The following is a 9,130-nucleotide window of genomic DNA, read 5'->3' as shown; positions in this document are numbered from 1 at the left end:
AATGTAAACCATATATTATGTACACTAAACAAGGATTTCTAAAAAGAAACGCATACTGAGTAATCTAAATCTTTTTTTTATTCATGCCTAATCTATATTTAGTTGGCTAGGTCCTATTCATTAAATCTAAATCTGTTTTCTTTTTCTAGAACCGGCGTTTTGAAGGAGATATTAGTCCCAGTGTGTAAATCGAGACTCCTCAGAAAGAGGTTCATCAGGAGACCAGTAATCTTTCTGGTTTCAAGCGCTTCAGATTCAAGAACCTCTTTGTGAAACCCTCTCCGCTGCCATGCCTCAGGTAACACATGATCACAGCGTCTCTTCCTTTGAAAAGAAGAAATGCTATTAAATCAAAGTCTCTTACAAATAATGCTCAATGAAACAATCCACATTATTACTTTTTTTGTTTGTTTCTTTTGATTAAATTAAAGCCCTATTCGGATGGGACTAGTTTTACAGGGGGTCGTTCGAGAAATCTGTTTCACAGATGTAATTAGTGATTTTAATCTGAATCTGCCCCGTTTGTGTTTTTCTCACACAACCTCTGTAATAATTCCAGAGCAAATCACCTACTGTTTTTAATCAAACTCTGTGATCCTCTGAGAAAACTGATCCTGTTCAAATACAAATGTCTGTGAGTGCCTCAATATATATTGTGTGTTTTGGCCAACGTGAATTACCGTAGATGCTCTTACCGCATGCGTGTTTGATATATTTGCCTCCTGGCAAAGAAATACAAATAATAAAAAAATAATAAAATCAAGAGCCAGATCACGTAAACTGTTAAGATATTGTAATATCAGCGCCAGGTAAGATTACTCTCTCGTTTCTGCACTCAATTACATAATGTTTTAATTACATATGTACCTTTATGAAAATTAAACGTAAGTTTACTACAATTAGTTAAACTTATGTAACCACACATTAACATGGTTTTGCGTTAATAGCCATTTAGCTTCACCATGGTATTTGTGTGATTTAAACTAATGGTAATCAATGTGAATGACTAAACTCAATGTCTGTGATGCCCAGATGTACAAAAAAGACCCTCCCACCTCTCTAATAACCACGGAGATGTTAGTCCTGTCTGAATTAATACATGAATATCGCCGACATCAGATGAAAAGAATCGAAACTCAAACGTAGTTTAGAAAACTAGTCCCGTCCGAATAGGGCACAATCCAGACTCATAGTGAAAACAACTTGGCTTAATTTATTGCAACCACTTCAAACACTTCCTGTGTTATGTAATGCTAGTTTTGACAGATTTTTATCACCAGCATCTTGCAATATGCAAGCATAATTCATCTATGAACATGTTTCGTTGAGTGTTTAATATCGTTCAGTACTAATTTGCTGTTGTCCTGTCAGCTGGGCCAGTTCAGATGATGTGTGGATAAAGATGCTAAACAAGGAGCTGAAGTATGTACACGACAAGGGCTTCATCCAGCAGCATCCAACCCTGCAGCCCAAAATGAGGTCCATTCTGCTCGACTGGCTCATGGAGGTATGTTTGTCTTTTTTTTTTTTTAAATAAGTATTTTTGTTCTTGTCATCTGATTGTTTGTGTGTTTAATCTGATACTAATTGTTTTTTACTCAGGTCAGTGAAGTTTATACTCTCCACCGGGAAACATTTTACTTGTCTCAGGACATCTTTGATCGCTTCATGCTCACTCAAAAAGACATCGGCAAAGATCAGCTGCAGCTCATCGGCATAACATCACTCTTCATCGCCTCAAAGATCGAGGTACTTAAACTTTGACATCAGCTGCAATCTGTTTTGCAGAACTGCGGGGGTTTACTGTAAGATTTGTTAATGACAATACAAGTCATCAGAAGTCCATGGTGCCACTTTTCTCATAAAATGTATCTCTGTTTGACAGGAGATTTACCCGCCAAAGCTCCAGGAGTTTGCTTACGTGACGGACGGGGCCTGCAACGAGGAGGAGATTCTGGCTAAAGAGCTTGTGATACTGAAGGCGTTGAAGTGGGAGCTCTGTCCTGAGACCGTCATCTCATGGTTGAAGCTCTACTCCCAAGTGGACTCTTCGAAGGACGATGCTAATTTCCTCATTCCTCAGTTCTCGCAGGAAACCTACATCCAGATCACTCAGGTGAGGCTTCAGCTCCTTAAACGTAAAGCTGGATACAGCTGTTTTGTTATCTTGATGCCCCTTCTGACTCTTGAATCTTCTCTGCAGTTGTTGGATCTTTGCATTCTGGACATGAATTGTTTGGATTACCAGTATGGAGTCCTCGCTGCTGCTGCGTTTTGTCACTTTACTTCTTTTGAAACGGTCCATAAAGTATCAGGTGAGCTTTCTGGTCATGGATATCCTTTGAGGATTTTCAGGGTTTCTGCAGCTCTTAAAAAGGTCATTAAAAGTATGCTCTTCTACAAATTAAGGCCTTAAAAGGTTTTCAGTTCATGAACTTATGGCATTAAATGTTATGTGCACTGTGAAGAATGAACCTCTTCCACAGTATTTTTGTTTTGATTTCCTTTTTAAATATCTAATCATAAATCTCTGATGTTTAGAGAGTTGGACTCGCAATCTAAGGGTTGTGAGTTCGAGTCTCGGGCCGGCAGGAATTGTGGGTGGGGGGAGTGCATGTACAGTTCTCTCTCCACCTTCAATACCACGACTTAGGTGCCCCTGAGCAAGGCATCGAACCCCCAACTGCTCCCCGGGCGCCGCAGCATAAATGGCTGCCCACTGCTCCGGGTGTGTGTTCACAGTGTGTGTGTGTGTGTGTTCACTGTTCTGTGTGTGTGCACTTTGGATGGGTTAAATGCAGAGCACAAATTCTGAGTATGGGTCACCTTACTTGGCTGAATGTCACTTCACTTAAATCAAGAGAAATTCTCTTGAGATGCAAAATGAAGATAGCATTTTTTTTTTTTCAACATGAAGCGAGTTTATGCCTAGAACAATAACAGATACCTGGGCTATGAGGGCTATTATTTTTTTTTTTATGCCAAAGTTTTGAATCAGTTGATTTGATTTGTGCTAAATATTTTCTTTTTCTTCCTTACCAGGGCTCACATGGGACAGCATATCAAGCTGTGTGCGGTGGATGAACCCATTTGCACGAGCGGTACGTGAATGGCCCAGACCACAGCTGAAGGACTTCAAAAAGGTGGCGGCAGAAGGCCGACACAACATACAGACCCACGTGGACTATCTGGCCATGCTGGTGAGTTCTCTTTTTCATAGTCTCCTCAGTTTTATTTACGATTGAACAGGTTTTTACATTCTTTTTTTGTGTGCGTGTGTTTTCAGAGTGAAGCACATGATCGGCAGCAGGACAGCTTGGACCGGATGTCTCCATTGGCTGTAGCTGGAATACTGACCCCTCCTAAAAGCACTGAGAAACCTGCTAATTGAAATTGATGGAGAACCCGAGTTTGGTTTCCCAGAGCAGTATTTGAAGCACTCAGAAGTGCCTTCCATCGAAGAATGGATTAATATACATTTTCTGAAGCTAGAAATGAAACTTTAATGATCATAAAGCTGAACCTGCTTAAGAGCTTCTGGCTATGTTGCCAGTTCAGAAGTCTGCACAGATGCTGCTGCTGCTTCATGGATCATATGTTACCATTTTATGTTATGTAAATACAATTTAATTTTATTGTGAGTGTGTGTGTGTGATGTGAAACGTATGTTCTGAATTTTGGCGTGAATGTGTTAACCCAGTGGTGCTAACTGCTTGTTAAACAGGACGAGCCTGTACAGCCAGCAGAATCGCTTATTGGCCTATTTTCTGAAACCTTCAGGTCCTTGTGAACATCATTCCCTTGTTTTAATTCTCAAGATACTCCTGTAAGACTTGACTGTTTTCACCCCTCAGAAGTGAATTTACCAAACTGAATTTAAGCCAAGTGCATATTTATTTCAAATCGATAGATTTTCAGTTTTAATATTTGAATTGCAATTTTGTTCCTCAATGCCAAAGGCATATTTAATAATTTGAGGTGCTTGCTATTTATGAATTTAATGCCTTTTGTTTGTAGCATAGCTTGAATAAAATTTGACCTGGGCTTGAGCCAGTCATGTTAGCTTCATTGTTGATTTGAGAACAGTGTAAAAATGTACTATGAATTGTACAGAAGATGTATATGTGTACAAATAATAATTTCAAGACTGTAATGTGTAATTTCCAATGTGAAGGTATTAAAAGTAAAATGAGTCCTCTGTGTATTTTTGTCATGGTCAAAGCCCAACTCCAGTATTAACTGTCACGCGATCCTGCAGAAGTCATTTTAAAGTCTTATGTGCTTTCAATTTCTCCTTTTTCTTTGGAGTGATACAAGCACTTGGAGCAAGAAGATCTGCAAAGACTAAAGTCAAATCCAAAGAGAAATTCTATAAAAAAGTTAAAACTGCCCCTCCCAAAAAAACGGCTCGTTCAAACACGGATACTTTAAATATTACATTAAAAAGAACAGCATTTTTTCTTTCAAATAAGAATTTTTTTTTTACTGTCATCAGACTTGAAACTTGCAGTTTTACATACACTAATAATTGAACGTTAATCTAGACAAATGTCAATCATTGCTGGTCTAATGTCAAGCCATTGTCATTCTGTTGCATGCGAGTGATGGAGGAGGCGGTGATGTACCTTTTGGTGGAGTGACAAAGGAAAAGAACTAAGACCGATCTGAATTGCAAATTGTCCTAATGAGGGTGTTGAGGTGTCCTTGTTATGTCTGAGTCTCCCAAGAAGTTGTTGCTGTCCTCACACCCAGACTAACTGAGAGAGGAAAGACAATGAAGACAAACACCCTTTGATACAGTGTGTGGAGAGTTTTTAACAGGAAACTCTTACAGCAGCTCTTTGCAGAAGCCACTGGGTATTATTAGAGCTCTAAGTTTTTTTCTTGTATTAAAGTTGTGTAATGGCCTTTTTCCATGTTGGTACATATAGATCCTCCAGCAAAGAGGATGCTTGTTTTTGCAGTGGTCAGCTGGTCTGTATGAAGAGGTGTCTGCCAGACATGTGGCTGGCGCTGAAGACATGAACTCTTCTTACAATGCTTTTGTTGTGGGAGTTATTGTGTAGTTCTGGGACGAGTGCCCCCTCCTCAGTGGGCTTCGTACCCCTGAACTCCCAACCCCCTGCAAGAACCTCTGAGACAAAGAACCCACTCCAAACATGCTTTTACATTTAATGATGTGTCCCACATTCCACTGCATTATGATGGATTGGAGAACTTTTAGACAGATATATATATATATATATATATATATATATATATATATATATATATATACAGTATTGTTCAAAATAATAGCAGTACAATGTGACTAACCAGAATAATCAAGGTTTTTCGTATATTTTTTTATTGCTACGTGGCAAACAAGTTACCAGTAGGTTCAGTAGATTCTCAGAAAACAAATGAGACCCAGCATTCATGATATGCACGCTCTTAAGGCTGTGCAATTGGGCAATTAGTTGAATTAGTTGAAAGGGGTGTGTTCAAAAAAATAGCAGTGTGGCATTCAATCACTGAGGTCATCAATTTTGTGAAGAAACAGGTGTAAATCAGGTGGCCCCTATTTAAGGATGAAGCCAACACTTGTTGAACATGCATTTGAAAGCTGAGGAAAATGGGTCGTTCAAGACATTGTTCAGAAGAACAGCGTACTTTGATTAAAAAGTTGATTAGAGAGGGGAAGACCTATAAAGAGGTGCAAAAAATGATAGGCTGTTCAGCTAAAATGATCTCCAATGCCTTAAAATGGAGAGCAAAACCAGAGAGACGTGGAAGAAAACGGAAGACAACCATCAAAATGGATAGAAGAATAACCAGAATGGCAAAGGCTCAGCCAATGATCACCTCCAGGATGATCAAAGACAGTCTGGAGTTACCTGTAAGTACTGTGACAGTTAGAAGACGTCTGTGTGAAGCTAATCTATTTTCAAGAATCCCCCGCAAAGTCCCTCTGTTAAAAAAAAGGCATGTGCAGAAGAGGTTACAATTTGCCAAAGAACACATCAACTGGCCTAAAGAGAAATGGAGGAACATTTTGTGGACTGATGAGAGTAAAATTGTTCTTTTTGGGTCCAAGGGCCACAGGCAGTTTGTGAGACGACCCCCAAACTCTGAATTCAAGCCACAGTACACAGTGAAGACAGTGAAGCATGGAGGTGCAAGCATCATGATATGGGCATGTTTCTCCTACTATGGTGTTGGGCCTATTTATCGCATACCAGGGATCATGGATCAGTTTGCATATGTTAAAATACTTGAAGAGGTCATGTTGCCCTATGCTGAAGAGGACATGCCCTTGAAATGGTTGTTTCAACAAGACAATGACCCAAAACACACTAGTAAACGGGCAAAGTCTTGGTTCCAAACCAACAAAATTAATGTTATGGAGTGGCCAGCCCAATCTCCAGACCTTAATCCAATTGAGAACTTGTGGGGTGATATCAAAAATGCTGTTTCTGAAGCAAAACCAAGAAATGTGAATGAATTGTGGAATGTTGTTAAAGAATCATGGAGTGGAATAACAGCTGAGAGGTGCCACAAGTTGGTTGACTCCATGCCACACAGATGTCAAGCAGTTTTAAAAAACTGTGGTCATACAACTAAATATTAGTTTAGTGATTCACAGGATTGCTAAATCCCAGAAAAAAAAAATGTTTGTACAAAATAGTTTTGAGTTTGTACAGTCAAAGGTAGACACTGCTATTTTTTTGAACACACCCCTTTCAACTAATTGCTCAATTGCACAGCCTTAAGAGCGTGCATATCATGAATGCTGGGTCTTGTTTGTTTTCTGACAATCTACTGAACCTACTGGTAACTTGTTTGCCACGTAGCAATAAAAAATATACTAAAAACCTTGATTATTCTGGTTAGTCACATTGTACTGCTATTATTTTGAACAATACTGTATATATATATATATATATACATTTACATTTAGTCATTTAGCAGACACTCTTATCAAAAGTGACTTACAAATGAGGACAATGGAAGCAAACAAAACAACAAAAAGAGCAATGATATCTAGGTGCTATGACAAGTCTCGGTTAGCATAAACACAGTACACATAGCAAGGGCTTTTAAATAATATAATAAATAAAAAGAAAACAGATAGAATAGAAAAAGAATAGAGCAAACTAGTCTTAGAGGTCTTAGAATAATAGTGAGTGCTAAAGTTAGAGGGTCAAATAAAGACGGAAGAGATGGGTTTTAAGGCGATTCTTGAAGATGGCTAAGGACTCAGCTGCTCGGATTGAGTTGGGCAGATCATTCCACCAGAAGGGAACATTTAATTTAAAAGTCCGTAAAAGTGACTTTGTGCTTCTTTGGGATGGCACAATCAAGCGACGTTCACTTGCAGAACACAAGCTTCTAGAGGGCACATAAGTCTGAAGTAATACATTTAGGTAAAGGGGTGCAGAGCCAGTGGTGGTTTTTCAGGCAAACATCAATGCCTTGAATTTTTTTCGAGGAGTGCAGGTGCAAATTGATAAACAGAGGTGTGATATGTATTATTTTCAGCTCATTAAAAATTAATCTTGCTGCCGTATTCTGGATTAATTGTAAAGGTTTGATAGAACTGGTTGGAAGATCTGCCAAGAGGGCATTGCAATAGTCCAGCCTGGACAGAACAAGAGCTTGAACAAGGAGTTGTGAAGCATGTTCTGAAAGAAAGGGCTTGATCTTCTTGATGTTGAATAAAGCAAATCTGCAGGACTGGACATTTTTAGCAATGTGGTCTGAGAATGTCAGCTGATCATCAATCATAACTCCAAGGCTTCTGGCTGTTTTTGAAGGAGTTATGGTTGATGTGCTTTACTGGATGGTGAAACTGTGATGAAAGGATGGGTTTGCTGGAACCACAAGCAGTTCTGTCTTGGCAAAGTTGAAGGTGATGGTCCTTCATCCAACAAGAAATGTCTGTTAGACAAACTGAGATGTGAGTAGGTACCGTCGGATCACCAGGATGGAATGAAAGGTAGAGTTGAGTGTCATCAGCATAGCAGTAGTATTAATAGCCATGTTTCTGAATGACAGAACCTAGTGATGCAGGTTCTGTCAAGCAGGATAAGAACTGAAGATTTGGATTCCGCTCTTGCCAGTCTTAGGGCTTCAACAACTGAGAGCAAGGCAGTCTCAGTTGAATGTCCACTTTTGAAGCCAGATTGGTTGCTGTTTAAGGAAGTTGTTCTGTGTGAAAAATGCAGAGACTTGGTTGAACACAGCTCGTTCAAGTGTTTTTTGCAATGAAAGGAAGAAGGGAAACTGGTCTGTAGTTCTCTAAAAGAGATGGGTTGAGGCTAGGTTTCTTAAGTAGTGGAGTTATACGTGCCTGTCTAAATGATGAGGGAAAAACACCAATGTGGAGGGAAGTGTTGATGATGTGAGTGAGTACAGGTACAACTGCAGGAGAAATGGCTTGAAGGAGATGAGATGGAATAGGATCAAGTGGACAAGTAGTAGGATGATTAGAAAGGATGAGTTTGGAGGCATATCTGCCTCAGAGAGTGAAGAGAAGGATGTAAATGAGTGTATGTTTGCTGGTGATATGAGCTTGACAGATTGTGGTGGTGAAAATTGTGCACTGATGTGTTTAATTTTATTAATGAAAAACGTGGCAAAGTTGTCAGCTATTAGAGATGAAGCAGGAGGCAGAGATGGAGGTCAAAGGAGCGAGGAAACGTTTTAAAAAGCATGCGAGAGTTAGATGAATTGTTAATTTGTTATGGTAGTATGTCATTTTAGCAGTGGAGACATTAGCAAAGAAGGAATATACACACACACACACACACACACACACACACACATGTATGTATAAAAAACAACTAAAAGTAAATACATTTCATAAATACATAAATACAACAGAACTTAAGGTGTCAGAAAGGTCACAAAGATAAACCAGGAATGTAGAAAGGTATCAGACCTCATGTAGCTCAAAAATTAAAAAACAATAGGCAAAGTGGGAGTATTACCACAAAGAGGAAAAGATAGCAAATTATACTGACCAGCTGCCAAAAAAACATTCATTCTACCCATTTAACTGATTAAAAGGGTTCATACTGATACACAGCTGCTAAAAATGTTTATTAGACGAGTCTGATGCGTTTCTAAGATACTTAATGGCTCTTAA

General features: G+C 39.1%; 1 pseudogene; it reads left to right on the top strand.

Moving 5' to 3' along the window:
* Positions 1 to 4,200, top strand: part of LOC113115926 (G1/S-specific cyclin-E2-like) — a 5,389-nt pseudogene extending 1,189 nt beyond the window's left edge.
* The last annotated feature ends 4,930 nt before the right edge of the window (positions 4,201 to 9,130 follow it).

The sequence above is a fragment of the Carassius auratus genome, chromosome 16 (assembly GCF_003368295.1).
Source record: "Carassius auratus strain Wakin chromosome 16, ASM336829v1, whole genome shotgun sequence".
NCBI lineage: Eukaryota > Metazoa > Chordata > Actinopteri > Cypriniformes > Cyprinidae > Carassius > Carassius auratus.
This window is presented reverse-complemented; position numbering and strand designations above follow the sequence as displayed.